Genomic DNA, 19,868 nt, shown 5'->3' with positions numbered 1-19,868 from the left:
CACAAACTTGTAAGTTACTATAGATTTTATTCCATATTCATCACAACACAATTAAATCTTAACCGAAATCTCAGATATTAATAATGCCTTTAGTTTAGAAACAAACATCAATATTGCAGGAAGAAATAAAGAACTTTTGCGAAACGAAAGGAGTAAAAGACATGCAAAACTGAACCAATGAAATTGACTTGCAAAACTAGAAATGCACTAGTATAGAGGCAGCGTGCTTGTATCAATCTTGCAAAAATGAAATCAAACATTAAAAGGAAATCTTATGTAAATTGAAATCAAATAATTCTAAGATTGCATACCATGGATCCATAACACAATAACTATAAATGAAATCAAATCTATAACTTGGGAATAAAATAAAAGTAAATAATAAATTCACGCCTCCACTTTAAATTAAATTAACACACCTTTAAAGAAAGGGAGAATGAGATGGGTTGGCCAGGCCCTCGCCAACCAGCTCATTTCCCTATTATGAAATCGAGAAATGCAGTCGGTCAAAGATTCATCACAACAAAAATGGAAAATGAAACTGCGTACTAGCACATTCCTTTATATTAGTTTCAAAAGAAAAAATACATCTTGGATCTGTGATCTAGCCCAAAGAGGCAATACTCCAAAATAATTACAATCTCTTAGAAAAATTTTACCATACCATCGCTCCTTAATTCCTATTAGAGTTTTACATTATATACAAGCCTTCAGGCCTACGGCTGCAATGGTATCATAATAGTAGCTTAAGTAAGCCTTTTGACTATTTACAAAATACTAATATAAGATATTTGGCTGAGGTCCTGATCTTCAATACGTTGATTTCTCTCCCACTCCGAGCCCAACTCGAGGTCAATTGATCCTTTAAAAAATATACACGTCGGTCAGTAAGATGTCATGGGAGTGCAGGAATCCGCCAACTGCTGCGGGAATCCTATCAATGAGTTGTCACAAGAGTGTAAGAATCCTACCTGCACTCGACCATTCTATCACAACGATTAATACATTTGTTTATCAAATAATTTAGGAAATACAAATATTATTTGAAAGGATAATTAAAGGTATAAAATCCATAAGTAAGTAACTGAGTCCATGACAAGCCTTTAAATATGAAAATACAAAGAAGGTGCAGGACTGTGCATGATTTTAGAGAAAGGTATAGGAATGAATAGGATTTTAGGTTAAAAAAAAGGTTTAGGTCATGTGTCTAGAGTAGTATAGAGATTAAAAAATAGGACAATTTAGCCTACCAACATCCTCCCATCCCTATTTTGTTGTGTGTCCTGAACAACCTTTACTTGCTGCAAAAAACCAAGATAAGGGAGCCTTCTTTTAGTCTAGTATTTGTATGCTAATTCCTACTTTCACTATCTTCCTATTCTTGCCATGAGCCTTCTTGAGCCATTTGGTCACCTTTCTGAGATGACCTAGCACTTTGATGCTCAAAATTTCCATATCTTCACTTGGAATTTTTTCTCCTTCACTTCTCCTTCTAGCTCTATGTTCTTTTGTTTTTATACTATCCCTTGTTCTTTCAAAGTCTGGTTCACTACCCCCAGCCCATAGATATGTTACTTAAGTTCTTCTATTTGACTATTCAGGTGGAGAGTGGGGTCTTCCTTAACGAATTCTTCTTGTGCAAGAGTTTTCTCAACAATTGACTCCAGACTAGTGCCAGCATCATTGAGGTCGATATCACCTTGGTCATTAACCTCCTACATTTCAATATCATGAAGGGTTTCAGTACCCTACACTTCAACATCCATTGGATACTCTATTGGGCCTTTACCTGCACTTACACTAGGTGTTGGCATCCTTTTCCTTTTCTTCATTTTTCCAATCAAAATCGACAAGGGTGTGATGTCTGCTTCATAAATATCCCCCTCACTAATCACTGTATGAGCCATATCATCCGCAAGTAGTGTAAGGTTGTCTGCAACTGGTGAAGGAGGTGGGGATTCATCCAAATTGATTGGGGAAGTCAATTGAATGTGGGCTTTCTTCAAGGAGGAAATCCTCTTGATTGAGCTTTAGGTCCTCCTTTTTTATGTAGATGAGGTTTCAACAACAAGCTTCGCTCCTCTGCCTGCACTAACTCTTATTTGTTCTTAGTCTTGGTAGGGTGTAGGGTTAGGGTTTTAGGCTTCCCCTTCTTGCTCACACTCTTCTTTCTAGAGGATTTCCCTACAGCTCTTTCCTGTATCTCATTCAAAAATACTTCCCAGGTCATATACTTGACCTTCAATTCCTTCTTAACTAAAATTGCAATCAACCCATGATGGTATAAATTGTGTGTGACTTGGCTCATCTTACCTCTCTGAGCTCCTTTTGACATTTTATTCAAGCTTCTTAGTAGAAAATAGGGGAAATTGATAAGCTTACTTGACTCGAAATGTAGGAACAAATGAATATGATACAAGAAGGCCAATGAGTAACGACCCTTGCAGGTGAGGAACTTTGTAATATGTACAACAGGTCTTTCCATTTTCCTTGCATGGCACTGCGCGGAAGTCCTTTCTTCTAATCCACTTTTGTTTTCTGTCAACCACAAACTAGCGCCACTTTTTCTTCTGGATTTTCTCCTTTTTGAACCGCTGCTCACCTTGTACTGATAATCTCATGGCTTGTGATATAGATTATTCATTTACTTCAAACTCTAGTGATCCTACATTGGCTCAGTTCCCATCAAAGGTCTGAGCAAACTCTAACACCATAGTCGAGTCAAAACCATTAAATTTCAGTAGAAACGGGAGGAACCCAGATTCCTGCAACAGTGGAAGACTCTTCTGGTATTCAACAATTTTCTCTAACTCTTTTAGGGAATAGGGTTCAATTCTCACAGGTGCCATCCTCAATTCATTAAATTCTATCTAAATGTTTTTAGAAATATCACACGGCCAGGATTTAGGAGCTCTGTCTAAAAAAAACCTTGTGATCTCTGAGCTATCCGACCGCCACCATATTGGCCACCTCCTAACGGTCACACTCCATCATTAAATGTAGACCTTGGGATGGACATGGTATGGATAGGTTGTGGTACAAGTAGAGATAATCATTAGTGAAGGCAGCGGTTAAGGTGCCATGATTAATATGATAGTCATGCACGGTATGGTATGAGGTCAGGTCATCATTAACAGGTAATGAGTTTTTTTTTCAAAAAGGTGAGTATGAGATGATGGGTTAAATCATACACATCATGCAATCATTTCATTATTTCACACAAGGTGTACATGGTACTTTTAAAAAAAATATGATTTCATAACTTAACTATCCCTATACTTAAAAAATTTCCTTCCTATTTTAGCAGATGATAAAAAATGCTTAATCATAATAATAAATTATTGAATGCTATCAATCTGGAAGTGGTCCAGTCATTCTTCCTGCACATGATTTTCATGAAATAAGAATAAACTTTCTAGATGTGCATACTTGCACTAGGTATTCCTACACCATATCACAATTTTTTTCACTAAAGACCATTGTTATTGCACCAAGACATGTAGTTTTGTACTCTGGAGTGCTTAGCGGTGTGGATTCCTGCACTAAACATTCCTGCACTCTAACAGTCCTGCGTCGAACATTCTTGCACTAAAAATTCTTGCACTGAACATTTTTGCACTTGAACAGTCCTGCACTGAACATTCTTGCACTGAAAATTCCTACACTAAACACATATACTTGCACTAGGGATATTGTGGGAAAACATTTCTGATAAAATTCATAGGATGGATTCTGAAGGATTTGTTGAATCATAAACGAGGTTTTATTTGCCAGCTTTTCTGTATCAATACATTCCTTTTGATCTACTTCATGAGCTTGAATCAGATTATGCAATATGATCCATGAGGGAGAAAAGAAGCAGGAAAGGAGTAAATTTTAGAATGGGAAGGAAATTCAACAGGGAATTCAAGTGTGAAACCACTGAGAGGGAGTATGGAAAAAGGGAAAGGGAAAATAATTTGAAAGGAAAAAGAGGAAAAAATGAAGCTGGATAGGGGTAGTTTCTTTGGAAGAAGGGGAAGGTTCATTTTCATAGGACGAAGAAGGAGCCTAAAAAATAGAAGGGAATTTACGAAAAAGGAAATAGAAGAAGGGCATAATTACACCTCAAAAATCTGCCTCAATAGTGCCAAACCAAAAGTAAATGTAGCGGGAATTGAGTGTTTCTTCCATAAAAAAATTTGTGTTAGCTGTCCCAAACTTGGATAAGGGCTCAGTTCTTGCACTTAAAAACCTGCTTCTTCTTGGTGACAATTAGCACATATAAAGATCAAGAAACATTCCCATTTTATTAAAATTTTGATCTTCCTTCCAGCATGTTGGTTTTCAGGCTGATCCTTCTATGACCATGTCAGCAAACCAATTTTCACAATTACAGGATTTTTATTTTTTATTTTTTTTAGTTTTTGTTATTTTTTTCTTTTTCTTTTTATTTTTGAAAAGAGAAAATCAAACATGTAATAGGTTGGCATGGCCCCCTACCATCTCTGGCTTAGTTTGTTGTTTCACTTTTTGCATGAAGTCCTCCTTTCTGAGTGGTTGAAAATATACCTTGAGTCTATGCCCATTCACAAGGAATACTGAATCTTTCCCATCAATAATTTTGATCTCTACAACCCATTCTCAAAAATTCAGACTACTTCATAAGGTCCCATCCAGTGTGTGTAGAATTTTTCTTTGAAATGTTTAAATCTAGAGTCATAAAGAAGTACCTAATCACCTGGTTGGGACTGCTTCTTCCTGATATAGTTGTCATGACACATTTTGCATTGCTTTTGTACTAACATGTTCTGTTGAACAACATCTCTTCGAAATTAATCTAACTCATTTAACTGTAATAGACATTGTTGTTGTGCTTTTGATAGATCTAATCCCATTTGAACTGTTGTTCGAAAGGTCTTTATCTGGAACTCTATCGGCAAAAGAAATTGTTTCCCATATACCAACTCATATGGTGTATGTCCTGTGCTATTCTGCCAGATGGTTTGATAAGCCCATAAGGCTTCAGGTAACCAACTGGACCAATCCTTCCTATGCAGATTTACTGTTTTGGTGAGGATGGATTCGATCACCTTGTTGGTAGACTCCACCTGGTCGTTTTCTTGTGGGTGATACAGAGTGGAATTTCTATGTCAAATTTTGTATTGATCCATGACTTCCTGTACCAGATTAGAAATAAACTGCGGTCCATTGTTAGTAACAATCTCTCTAGGAACACCAAATCTAGTAAAAATTTCACTAAACAAAAATTCAACAACAACTTTTTCTGTAGCAAAAGAAATAGCTTTAGCCTCTACCCATTTTGTAACAAAATCAATGCAAACCAATATATGATTTTTATTCATAGATGTTGGATTTATTGGTCCTACGAAATTGATAGCCCATTTTTCAAAGGGCTCAATCATAATCTGAGGACATAAAGGCATTTCATTGGCTTGAACATGTTGACCCATTCGCTGATAGCTATCGCATCGCTTAACATACTATTTAGAATCCTTAAATAAAGAAGGCAAAAAGTATCCAATGCGTAAAATTTTATATGCAATTCTCTTATCAGCGAAGTGACCACCACAAGGTTCATCATGGGCATATTGTAGGTTTTAACCCCATACAGAAATTACCTGCATACGAATTCTAAATCACAGAAAAATAAATAATGTGAGAGCATAACACATAAAACACATATACACAGAGATTTTCCCCTGGATCCCAAAACCAGGACTACCAGTTTGATTTTTCATTATATTCCTTTCAATGTTACAATACATATGTCTACATGCTGAAGCATCCAATACCATGGACCGAAAACCATCACGTCCAAAACCATGGATCGAAAACCATCGCGTCCAAAACCATGGACCGAAAACCATAGGTAGGTTTTCCCAACCTAATATAGGGTCCAAAAAAAAATTTCCTGGGGCGCTGCCCCGAACCCCGTAGAGGGGGGCTACCCGACCCCCTCAAACCCCCCGAACAGGGGGGGCTGCCGCCCCCCTTGTGACCCCCCTGTTGTGTAATCGGCACAACGAAGGGGGGGCTCCGCAGAAAGAATATAACACAACCCAACAATCTCCCACTTGTTGTTTTCTTTCCACAGGGGGCCACAGGAGAGCTTAGTCATTTTTCCAGCCCTGAAATGCCCATTGTTTCTCTACACCAAGAGAACTTCTCAGAGCTCACAGATTTTGTCAATGCATATGAAATATTCTTCCAAGTGTCCACCTTTACCAGCAACACCTTTTTGTCTTCTATCATATCCCTCACAAAGTGATATTGAACATCAATGTGCTTTGTCTTTGAATGATAAGCAGGGTTCTTTTCCAAGAAAATTGCACTTTAGCTGTCACAGTCTATTCTTATAGCTCCCTGTACTAACCCTATACTTGAACACAATATTTGCAACCAAACTGCTTCCTTGCTTGCATGAGTGGCTGCCATGTATTCTGCCTCTGTAGTTGATAGTGCCACTACAAGTTGTTTCTTACTCATCCAACTGACTGCACCTCCAAATAGCTTAAACACATACCCACTTGTAGATCTTCTCTGATCGAGATCTCCAACCCAGTCTACATCAACAAAGCCACAAATATCCAACACTCTGTCGAATCCTAGTCTTCCTTGGTAGCACAAACCATAATCACTAGTGCCACGCAAATACCTGAAAACCCGCTTCACTGCTGTCCAGTACTCCTTCCCTGGTTTTGACATAAACCTGCTCAATACTCCCACTGCATGTGCAATGTTTGGTCGAGTACAAACCATTGCATACATCAGGCTACCGACCGCCCTCGCATATGGAACACGGGACATGTCCTCTTCCTCTTCTTGTGTCTTGGGACACTGTTCAGCAGATAACCTCACACCTACAAGAATAGGAACCTTCACCGGTTTACTATCCTGCATATTAAATCTCTGCAGTATTGTCTCGACATACTTCCTCTGGTTTAACCAGAGCTTCCTCTTTGCCTGATCTCTTTTAATTTCCATGCTCAAAATGTAGTTTGCAGCACCAAGATCTTTCATGTCGAATTTGGAGGACAATTGGGTCTTCAAATCCTGGATAATTTCTTTGTCATTTCCAACCAGCAACATATCATCCACATATAAGACCAGATAAGTAACACGGTCACCAATTAATTTAAAATACACACAGTGATCTGCTTTGCTTCTGGTGAAGCCAAGTCCCTGTATAAATGTATCAAATTTCTGATACCACATCCTTGGTGACTGTTTTAACCCATACAGAGACTTCTTTATCTTGCATACCAGTTCTTTCTTACCCTTCACCGCAAAGCCTTCATGTTGCTTCATTTAGATTTCCTCTTCCAAATCCCCATGAAGAAATGTTGTCTTCACATCCATCTGTTCTACCTCAAAATCAAAAGTAGCAGCAACAGATAAAAGTAACCTAATAGAAGTTACCTTGGCAACAAGAGAAAAAATATCACCAAAATCAATTCCCGGCACGTGGGAATAACCTTTTGCTACCAACCAAGTTTTATATTTCTCCACCTTCCCTTCTGCATTTGTCTTCTTTTTAAACACCCATTTGCTGCCAATGGGTTTCCTTCCAGCCGACAACTCCACCAGATCCCAAGCCTCATTTTTGTGCAAAGATGCCATTTCATCAACCATGGCCTTTTTCCAGAGTTTTCCATCCTCTGAATCCACTGCTTCCTTCACAATTCTGGGATCATCATCAGTAACAGACAAAGCAAAATTTGAACAGAAAGCAGATGGACTATACCTTTCTGGCTGCCTTCTTTCTCGAATTGATCTTCTCAGAGCCGGAGTTTGTGGCTCTTCATCTTCTGATTCCTCCTCTGTTGTAGAGTTTGATTCTTCCTCCTTTAGCTCAAACTCTATCTTCTCAGGTTCCTTTGGTTGGACTTCATGTTTAATAACATCTTTCACCTCTCTAAACACCACATCTCGGCTGTACACAACCTTCCTTGTTACTGGGTTCCAAAGCTTATAACCCTTTAAACCATCCTTATACCCAATAAAGATGCACTTTTCAGATTTACTATCCAACTTGGTTCGTTTCTCCTTTGGAACATGTACATATGCATCACATCCAAATACCCTCAGATGTGAAAGAGAGGGTTTCTTACCAGTCCATACTTCTTATGGAGTCTTATCCTCCAACGCTGATGAAGGTGACCTGCTGACCAAGTAACATGTAGTATCCACCGCCTCTGCCCAAAATTCTTGTCCTAACCCGGCACCACTGAGCATGCTTCTTGCCCTTTCCATCAATGTCTTGTTCATTCTTTCTGCAACTCCATTTTGCTGAGGTGTATATGGAGTAGTCTTTTGCCGTGCTATCCCACACTTCTTACAAAAATATTCAAATTCCTTGCTACAAAACTCTCCAGCATTATCTATCCTCAGCACCTTTATCTTCTTCTCTGTCTAATTTTCCACCAGAGCGCTAAATTCTTTAAACCTGTCAAAGACTTCAGATTTCTTCTTAAGGAAGTATATCCATGTATTCCTTGAGAAGTCATCTATAAATGATACATAGTACATAGACTTACCCAATGATGGAACCTTCACAGGTCCAAACACATCACTGTGCACAAGCTCTAATATCTGTTTCGCCCTCTTAGCACCAAAGGGGAAACTCACCCGATTCTGCTTCCCATATACACAATTTTCACAGAAATCAAAATCTAGAGAGCTATTACTCATACCTTCTACCATACCTTTACCATGAAGTATTCGAAGGCCCTTCTCTCCAATATGTCCAAGCCTTTGATGCCACAGCATGGTCTTCTCTCCAGAGACCACTATATTTTCAGCTCCACTTTCAGGAACTACAGAACTGTTGCACCCATCAACAACAGTGCTACCTTGCAGCTTGTACAGAGTTCCAGTCTAAACTCCCCACATCAATACTAGTGCTCCCCGAACTATCTTGCAGGTATCCTTCTCAAACACTGTTTTTACACCTGCATCATCCAACTTGCTTACAGAAATCAGATTTCTGGCCAATGCAGGAATATGCAGAACACCCGGAAGTGTTCTAACCCTTCCACCTTGCAACTTCAACTTTACTTTTCTGTGACCAATGATTCTAGCCTTCCTATTGTTTCCTAAGGAGACATCACCACCATCATATTTATCATACTCGCAGAACCACTCTCTATGGGGAGTGAAGTGAAAGCATGCACCTGAGTCAATCAACCATGCCTCATGATCTACATGTGTACTTGAAGAAGCCAGGTACACATCCCCACCTTCATCTGAGGTGGTTTTCGCCTCTGCAGAAGGAGCATCATCAGATCCCTTTCCTTTATCAAGAGCTTTAGATTTACAGTCCCTTTTGAAGTGCCCTTCCGTTTCGCATTTCCAACACACCACCTTTACAATTTTTCCTGGAGATTTAGATCTCCCTCTAGATTTAGATCTCCCACTCGATGACTTATTTTTGTTTCTATTCTAGGACCGTCCTCGTAGAGAAAAGGCATCACCATTCTGGCTCTCCATATTTTTCTGTCTCATCTCCTTCGTCAGCAAGGCTGAGACTATTTCATCAAACTGCAAAGCAGTTGCATTGCTACCTATTGCAATAACCATACTATCCCACGAATCTGGTAGAGAACACAAAAAACTGATGCACTTATCTTCATCTGAAATTTTAATATCAACGGACACTAACTGACTTACCATAGTATTAAATGCGTTCAGATGATCTGTCACCGAGTCTCCATCTTTCATCCTCAGGTTATACAGCTTTTTCCGCAGGAACAGTTTATTCACCAGAGACTTAGATTGGTACAAAGTCCCTAACTTGTCCCACAAAGCCTTCGCCGTAGCTTCCCCTGATACATTCAGCAATACTGAATCTGATACACAATCGTATTGTGCTCTTTGCCTTCCGATCCAACTTCTTCCATTGTTCATCGGTCACTCCCGTTGGTTTAGTACATGGATCTACCATGATCCACTGATCTTTATCCACCAACAGATCCTCCATCTTGAGTTTCCACAACTCAAAACTCTGACCATTGAACTTCTCGATCTCTATCTTTCCGCTACTCGCCATCTTCTTTCACCACCAGAATCGATCTCGCAGATCTCCCACTGAACAGGGTCTAGCACAGGCCCGAGTGAAACCCCTCAGCAACAAAGGCATCCCCTTGAAGTCAAACAGCTCCGATACCAAATGTAGGTTTTAACCCCATACAGAAATTACCTGCATACGAATTCTAAATCACAGAAAAATAAACAATACGAGAGCATAACACATAAAACACATATACATAGAAATTTTCCCCTTGATCCCAAAACCGGGACTACCAACTTGATTTTTCATTATATTCCTTTCAATGTTACAATACATATGTATACATGCCGAAGCATCCAATACCATGGACCAAAAACCATCGCGTCCAAAACCATGGACCGAAAACCATAGGTAGGTTCGCCCAACCTAATATAGGGTCCAAAAAAATATTTCTCGGGGCACTGCCCCGGACCCCATAGAGGGGGGCTACCTGCCCCCCTCAAAACCCCCAAACAGGGGGGGTTTCCACCCCCATTGTGACCCCCCCCGTTGCGCAATCGACGCAATGAAGGGGGGGCTCCACCCCCCCTCTAACTCCCCGGTTCACTACGTAGGTTAGTCGTTGAAAGAATGTAACACAACCCAACACATATTTTAGTAGATGAAACACTTCTTCCTCTCTTACACATCTACAAATGATAAGATCTGATCTAGTGTAAAAGAGGTCTCCTTGGGCCCAAGAATATGCATCACTTTTTAATATGATATTCCTCTTTTCACAAGTGGATAAGTGAGGTGGTGTTTTTCTGGTGACTAAATAGTTAGCTATGTCAGAAAACCATGGAGACTTTGATGATACAACAAAAAAGATGTTCGTCAGGGAAATCATCATCAACATGAATTACTTCACAAAGATTATTCAATCTAGAAAGATAGTTAGCTAAAACATTAGATTTTCCTAGTCTATCAACAATAGTAACATTAAATTCCTGTAACAATAGTAACCACCTAGTCACTCTACTGCTAGTCAATAGTTTATTCATTAAATATTTTATTGTAGAATGATCAGTATGCACAAAGACTTCATATCCTATGATGTAGTGTCTGAATTTATTGATAGCAAAAATTACGACCAAATACTCTCTCTCGGTGACAAATTTTTACTGATGAAGTAAAGAACATAGGATTTTTTTTTCTTCTTGTCCTAAAGTTGTGCCAATGGAAATATCTGAGGAATTAGAGGAAATGTGGAATGGAAGGGACCATTTGGGACCTCTCAAAACCAATGCATGCACTGATTTTTCCTTTAATGTCTCAAAATACTGTTGGCAAGCCATGGACCAGAGAAACTCACTATCCTTAGCTAACAATTTGAAAAGGGGGGTAGCTATCCTAGAAAAGTTCTCAATGAATCTCCTCTAATAGCCTACATGTCCCAGGAATCGTCTTACTTCCCTTTATGTTTTGGGTGCAAGAAGACGCAAAATAACTTCTATTTTGGCCATGTCTACTTGGATACCTTTGTCGGAACCAAATGTCCAAGGAATATTCCTTATTTTCACATTAATATACACTTTTTATCACTCAAAGCAAGGTGAGCCTCTTGGCAACATAAAAGAATTTTTTCTAAGTTTTTAAGAGCTTCATGGAATGAGTTACCAAACACTAAAAAATCATCCATATAAATCTCAACACACTCGAGATCAACAAAAATGGCCAGCACATCCGTTTGAAAGGTGGCTGGGGCATTACATAGTCCAAAGGGAAACAATCAGTAAGAAAATGTACCCCATGGACATGTAAACTTGATCTGTGGGTGCGATCTGAATTTGGTTTTACCCACTGAAGCCATATAAAAATGAAAAGTACTTTTTACCAGCAAGGGTATCTAGCACATAATCAATAAAAGGAAGGGGAAAGTAATCCTTGAGATTGTCCTTATTAAGTTCTCGATAATCAATGCAGATGCACCGTCTCACATCCTTTTTTGAGACTATTACCAATTGGGAGACCCACTTGCTATCAGATATAGGATATATAAATTTAGCAAGTAAGAGTTTTGTAATTCTTCTTTCACAACATCTCTTAGCATAGGCTTCATGAGCCTTTGGGGTTGACGAACAAGTTGGGCTCCCTCCTGAATATAAATATGGTGAGTACAGGTTTCAGTGATCCAGATTTAAATAGGAACGCAAAAAATTACAGAGATAACCATAAACACAGAGATGCAACGGAAATAATACTTCATTTCATTACTGTAAAATACTAAAATATGCTTACAAATAGAAATAGAAATAAACTAGCTAGGGCAATGGTAGCTTATTTTTGAGAAGAGATGTGGCGGCTACATGCCTCTGAACTATGTTACAATTAGGCTTGAAGGCCTATTTATTGTTGAGAAAAAATGGAAAACCCTTCACGTCCCAAAACCTAACCCTAGAAGATGAAACACCAAATTGTGGGCCCCATTTTGGGTAAGTTAGTACATCAACTTCCTCGGGTCGTAACTTTGGCACCCGATCTTTGTTTGATGCGTATAATAGCTCATTAGAAAGATCTATCCGAGCACTATAACTTTGGGAAGAGAAAAAATTGTCCATGGACCCATGTTGCTCCCAGATTTCCCAAAAAACATCGTTTAGGGCCTCAAAACGGCTCCAGAAGTTCAGGACCCGAAAATTTGATAAAAATAGTAAATTGTGCTACAATTACGGAAACTGAAAAACTATAAGAGACAATTGTGGGGGCCCAAGTGGGATAGGTGGGTGGCCACCAAAATCCACCTAGATCATCCCCCCCCCAGGAGGCAATGGTCCCCATTGCATTGAGTTCCTCCTTGAGATGAGGAAGCTTCTGCTGAGCTGGGTCCCTGGTGAGTTGTTCTACAACCTCTAATGTGTCTAGTAATGGTGGGAAGCATGGTAGAGGGCATTCCACATTGAAATCTCGGTGCAAGTGAAGGAATGGAGGAATGTTATGCTTCAAAGAATTGTTTCCCACAGCCTTGGTAATGTTATAAGGACCATGTCGGAGTGGTTTGAGCTTCTAATGGGCTATTGTAAGGCGTTCTTTCTGCATATGTAACCAAACTTTGTCGCCCCCCTGAAACTTGTGTGGTGGCCCTGTAGGTGAGGAGAAGTTGTTCCTGTGTTCTTTCATGACCATACCCCTTTGTTGATATTGCTGTGTGGAGGAACCCCTTGCGGGGGTCATGGATGTGGCAACAATTTTCCCATTACTTTGGGAGTGAACCAGACAGAAAATAAATTTCCTAGTCTATGAGATGAGCTTGCTACCATTCTTAACAGCGATCAAAGAGGTGGCGGTAGGTGGGGCTACCTCTATATCCTATATAATGAATTACCCAAAGAAATAATAACGGTGCGAGGCCTTGACTCATACACAGCATGTCGCCTCCACAAGTATGGTTAGACTAATAGTACATCACAAAAATCTAGAGGTGTAACATCACACAATACCTCGTATGTGAAGGGTTTGATGCTGTAGGGAAGGTAGCACTGCTAGCGAACTCGAAGATCTCGTCCTTGGTGAAGCCACCTGATACTGTACAGTTGCGGGTGTGGTGTAGTTGGTAGTCCCAACTGCTTCATGACCTCTGCTGAAATGAGGTTCTTTTGGCTACCATTGTCGACAATGAATTGTAGCAGTTAACCCTTCACCCACGTCATTCAGGAGGTATGCCTTTCATGTCCTCGTAACCCCATGCAAAGGCATCAAGGTGATCATGCAACAAATCAACAAGCTACTCTCGTTGAGATGAGTCTAGGTCTAAACTGAGATGTAAGGATTTTCCAGGACTAATTTCAACAAGAGTAGTCTCTAGCTCAAGAGTGCAGGAAGATGCTACTAAGACTAGTGATGAGGAAGGTTGAGAATCAAAATTTCCTTGAAAATCTAGACTAAAGATTTAACGAAACATGTCAAAATTAGGCATTATGTCCAAATTATTCAAGAAATATTGTAATTTACCCTCTTGGGTAGACTTTGTATGATGGTGGATCAAAGAAACAGGTTGAGTCTCCTCATCATTACTGTCGTAATCTAACCACAAAGTGTCCTTGAGCTCCTAAATAGATCTAGCAGGCAGGTATACGGTGACTTTCTTCCTAGAGTCTCCATGTGAAATATACATATCACCAGAGCAACATCCAAAGTAAGCATCAGTTGTGGCAAGCCATGATCACCTTGATCAAGGGATGTCCACCCAGAAGATTTTTTAGCTGAAGGAAAATGATGCAGGAGCATTTGGCTAACAGGACAAAGACAAAATGAAGGCAGTTTGGTCTCTGAAGGGGACAGAGGAGTAAAATTGCTGAATGGATAACGTGCTTGTATCTTTTACTTTTATTTCGTTAAGTTGTCTAAGTTAAATTAATGAACAATAATTAGGAACAATAGGAATTATCATTAGTTAGGGTCAATGTTTTACACAGTTAATTTCACCTTTGTAATAATGCTGAATGACAATGGAAAGTTCTGTACAAACTGATGTAACTTATTGGGCATAACTAACAGTGGTTGGGAAACTAACAGTTTTCTAACAGTTGTTTTAAGAGAGAAACAAAACAGAGTGCAGGGTTCGATTGTCAGAGAAATGAGAAAATAAAGAATTTTAAATTTTTGTGCACATTTCCTCTCCAACGTCCCAAAGACCGTTTATGTTATATGAAATTGCATTCGTTTTATGTACAGTACAGTTTTTTGGTGATTTTCTTGCAGGCTTATGATGCGACTGGAGTCGTAACGAATTTAGAAATTGAATGTAAGTACACAGGTTGCAAATAAATCCAAGGAACGTGCAGTGGGAACCAATCATACAGTCCTCGAGACCACATACATAAGTGAATGTCAAGGAGACAGAATTAGTGAGCCCAAACAAGCAACTAAATTTTAAAATTGCCAGGTATGCAAATGAACAACCAATTACAGTTCCATATTTAAATTAATGTAGACGAGAAAATAGAATTCTGGTTCATTTATATATATATCCCGTTCGAAACAAAAGGAAAAAAATACCGTTCCACAATTATATTGTTCATGCCTATGACCAAGCGGGAATTGAACACAGTATGGGTTTAGAACCGTCGACCCATTACGGTAACCAGACAGAGAAGGAGCCCAGTGTCAACCTATAGCGAAACTTTGTACAGACAGTGACCTAGAAAAATCATAAATATACAAACTCTAACAACCTCAGCCTAAGGCTGAACAGAAGCAACCAAAGAATAGAGAACGACACTACCCGTGTCTAGCCGGAGCCACCGAATTGCCAGGTGCTGAAACCCTTGAGCAGCCATACCTGCAAATGTAATTAGTTAACAAACAGTATTAGCAATCGACAGTACAAAGAAACGAGGACTCGCAACATAGCAAAGAAAATAAGTCTCAGTTCTTTACCTGACAAAGGCAAGCTGCAACCATAACAATTCCACCAGGTCACCCTGCTCACAAGGAGCCGAAACATTAAGTTGACTGAGGGAAAAGGAGCAGATATTGATAACATGGAACCAGGTGAACTTACCCTGTGAGTGACGGAGAAACCGAAGAAGTTTGACACCGTATTTTTCCAGATTCGTGGAAGGTTGATTTGAAGCCGGAGGTTTGTCACCTGAAGCAGCTCCAACCAGCAAATGACCGCAACAACTGTGGGAGATACAGGCATCAAAACTGTTTACCAAGAAAAAGGAACGCAGAGACGCAACAGCTAGCTACCACCACATAACGAACAGTCAAGACTTAGCACAAACCAGATAAGAGCTGAACCCACCAAGTTGACACAGCCCTTGCCGGACGAAGAGGAGTGACTTCCAGATCGAAACCCTGAACCAAGAGGACGCAACCATAGAGTTCCATATTGAAACCACGAGGAATTGCCGAAAGCGCATAGCTCACAGAACTGGGAGAACGAACAAGTGAATGACTTGGGCGCGGGTTTGAAACGCCCATACCAAGGTAGGCTCGAGGAATCCCAAGGAGGGATAGTTGTCAAACGACCAGAGGAAAATGTACCAATCACAATCCCTATCATTAATTTCAACTACAAATGAATCGATTTGCATAAAAAATCTGTTGTTCATTATTAATTTCCGTTGTACTCCCGCATCGATATTCGTTGGAAGTGTATTATGTGGGTTGGCCCCATCAAGTGGTATCAAAGCCAGGTTTTGAAGGAATCAGGATATGGAGGTTCAAATATGAGGATGTGGAAGAGGTGTGCATAGAGCAGCAAATGAGGGCTTGAGGGAAGAATTAAGGGCCCTTACTGCTCACTTAGAAGCAGTGGAGGCAGGAAGGAGGAGAGACCAAGAACTTGGGGATGACAGTGAGGAGGAGGCAGTAGCTGCTATAGACGGATCAAATGAAGAAGACCCAGAGTTAAAACTGTTGAGATCGATGTTGCTAGCCAGCAGCAAGCCCAAACCGGAGATTCCTAACTATGATGGCAGTCTATCCGTAGATGTTCTGCTAGACTGGATAAGTGAGTTGGATAAGTATTTTGAGAACAAAGAGATCAGTGAGGATAAAAGAGTCAAATTCGCTGCAACCAAATTAAAGGGACACGCCGCTTTATGGTGGGATAGTGTCCAGGCAGACATAAGGAGAATGAACAAGCTACCGATAAGGAAGTGGCCAAGGATGGTGGCAAAACTGAAAGGAAAATTCCTACCTAAAGATTATCAGGTTGAGCTCTACCGATGGGTACAAAACTTAAGACAGAAGGGTATGACCGTAAAAGAATACATAGAAGAGTTTTATCGTGTAAACTTGAGAGCTGGTTATACTGATGATACTCCAAAGAAGACAGCGAGATACGTGAATGGTTTGAGGCTGGAAACACTGGATGAGATCAATATTCTCTCTCCGCGGAATATAGAAGAAGCCTTTCAGAGTGCTGTAAAGGTTGAGGAAAATATTAATAGAAAATAGAATCACAGGAGAGGACGAGGAAATGGCAGAGGATGAGGACAGTCCTATGACAGAGGGAGGACTGCCACTAACAGTGAAGAGGGCAACATCTCCAGGGCTTCAGGAACAACAGAGAAGGGAGATAGCACAAGAGGAGGTCGGCCATATCAGCGAGGAAGAGGGAATGGCCGAGGAAGGGGAGCTAATGTCCAGTGCTACAAGTGCCACAAGTGGGGGCATAGATCCTTCGAATGCCCGGAAGCAGAGCAAGCTGGCCAGAGGGGAAAATTTGTTGCATAGTCTGAGGAAGCTGAGACACCGCCCCAGGAGGCAGAAAATGTGGCAGAAATAGGAGAGGCTTTGGTTCTAAATAAAGTAATGTTGAAGCCAACTAAGGAGATGGCTGAGCAAACCCAATGGAAGGCACTGTTTCGAACAGTTTGCAAATCTCATGGAAAGTGTTGTAAATTGATCATAGACAACGGGAGTACAAACAATTTGGTTGCCACTGAGATGGTGGAGAAGCTGGGATTGAGCCGACTTAAACATCCCACACCTTACAAGGTGTCGTGGCTGCAGAAAGGCCACCGACTATTAGTTGATGAACAGTGCGAGGTTAAATTTCACATTGGCAAGTACCGGGACAAGGTTGTCTGCGATATCATGCCAATGGACATGTGCCACATACTGATGGGGAGACCGTGGTAGTATGATCGGAAGGTGGTACACAATGGGAAGATGAATTGTTACAAATTTGTGAAATATGGAGTCAAGCATATGCTTACCCATCAAATAGGAGGATACAATAGAAGCGAGTGGGACAAAAGCCTTAATAGTAGGTGGAAAACAATTTATCAAATAGATTGAGGAGAACGAAGTGAATTATGCTGTCGTGAGGAGAACTAAGACTGTGTTGCTACACACATAAATGTATGAACTACCTACAGAGATTCAGGAGATGTTAGATGAGTTCAAGGACATTGTAGTTGATGACTCACAGGACAAGTTTCCTCCCAAGAGGAGCATCAGCCATCATATCAATTTCATACCCGGAGCAAGCCTACCAAATAAAGCAGCGTATCAAATGAGCCCAAAAGATAATGAAAATATTCGCAAATAGGTGCAAGAGCTGCTAGACAAGGGGCTGATCAGAGAAAGCTTGAGCCCTTGTGCAGTACCAACAGTACTCGCGCCTAAGAAGGGTGGAGAATGGCAGATGTGTATGGATTCGCGAGCTATCAATAAAATCACTATTCGATATAGGTTTCCCTTACCCATAATGGACGATATGATGGATTGTCTCAGTGGGGCAGCTTATTTCACGAAGATTGATCTGAAGTGTGGTTATCATTAGATCAGGATCAGAGAAGGGGATGAGTGGATGATAGCCTTCAAGACCAATGAAGGGCTGTACGAGTGGCTAGTCATGCCATTCGGTTGAGTAATGCTCCTAGTACTTTTCTGAGCTTAATGAATGAAATGTTGAAAGAGTTCATCGGTAAGTTTGTGATAGTATATCTTGATGATAATTTTATTTTCAGCATAATGAAAGAAGAGCACCTTCAACATGTTTGAAGAGTGCTAGAGAAGTTACAGCTGAACAAACTGCTGATAAACCTGAAGAAATGTACTTTCCTGCAGAAAGAACTAGTCTATTTGGGCTTTGTAATCGTAGAAAATGAATTGAAGATGGATCCAGAGAAGATCGTAGCAATCGTCAATTGGCCGTCACCGAAGAGCTTGTTTGAGGTACGTAGCTTTCATGGGTTGGTGAGTTTTTACTGCAAGTTTATAAGGAATTTTAGTGAAATTTGTGCGCCAATGCTAGACACCATAAAAAAGGCCAGTCAACCTTTTTGTTGGACCAGAGCAGCATAGAACAACTTTCAGCTTTTGAAGCGGAAGATTACAGAGAGGTCGATTTTAAGGCTACTAGATTTTAACAAGCTTTTCTAGGTTCAATGCGATGCAAGTGGGACAGCTATTAGCGCTGTGCTCAGTCAGGAAGATAAAACTATGGCATTCTTTAGTGAGAAATTGAATGAGAGCAGGCAGAAATATTCCTCGTACGACAAGGAATTTTATGCCTTGGTCCAAGCTTTAAAGCATTGGAGACACTACCTGCTGGGCAACGAGTTTGTATTATTTTCTGATAATTCAGCGCTGCAATATGTAATGCAACAACACAAATTGAACCATAAGCATGGCAAATGGGTAGAGTATCTGCAGAGTTTCACCTTCGTGCTAAAACACATCAGTGGGCAAGCCAATAAGGTGGCAGTCGCATTGAGCAGAAGAGCTTTGCTCTTACAGGAAAGTACAATACAGGTGATGGGATTCAAACACTTAAAGGATTTGTACCAGACCGGCATAGAATTCAAGGAAGCCTTTGAAGCCTGTTAGAATCTCGTGCTGAGAAATACAATTCCATGGTTGAACTAGAATTTGTAGGAAGGACTATTATTCATAGGTGGACAATTATGTATCCTGGACTGTTCAATGAGGGAAAATATTATACGAGAGAAACATAGTGTGGGTCTACCCAATCATTTCGGCATAGACAAAATTTGGAGCAGCTCAGACACTTTTACTACTGGCCCAGAATGCGCAGGGATGTACAACGATATGTGAACAGGTGTAAAGTCTGCCAACTAGCGAAAGGACATAGTCAAAACACTGGAATTTACACACCACTACCTATTCTGAGTAGGCCATGGGACTGAGTCAGCATTGAATTTGTCTTGGGACTGCCTAGAACACAACGGGGATATGACTCAGTGATGGTGGTGGTAGACAAATTTTTAAAAATGGCGCATTTTATCCCTTGTCGAAAAACTAGTGATTCCACTCATGTAGCTCACCTGTTTTTCACAGAGATTGTTAGATTACACGACCTACCCAGATCTATTATTTCTGACAGGGACGTAAA

The sequence above is a fragment of the Pinus tabuliformis genome, chromosome 9 (genome assembly GCF_031772625.1).
Source record: "Pinus tabuliformis cultivar Carrire ecotype Pingquan chromosome 9, CPIR1, whole genome shotgun sequence".
Taxonomy (NCBI): domain Eukaryota; kingdom Viridiplantae; phylum Streptophyta; class Pinopsida; order Pinales; family Pinaceae; genus Pinus; species Pinus tabuliformis.
This window is presented reverse-complemented; position numbering follows the sequence as displayed.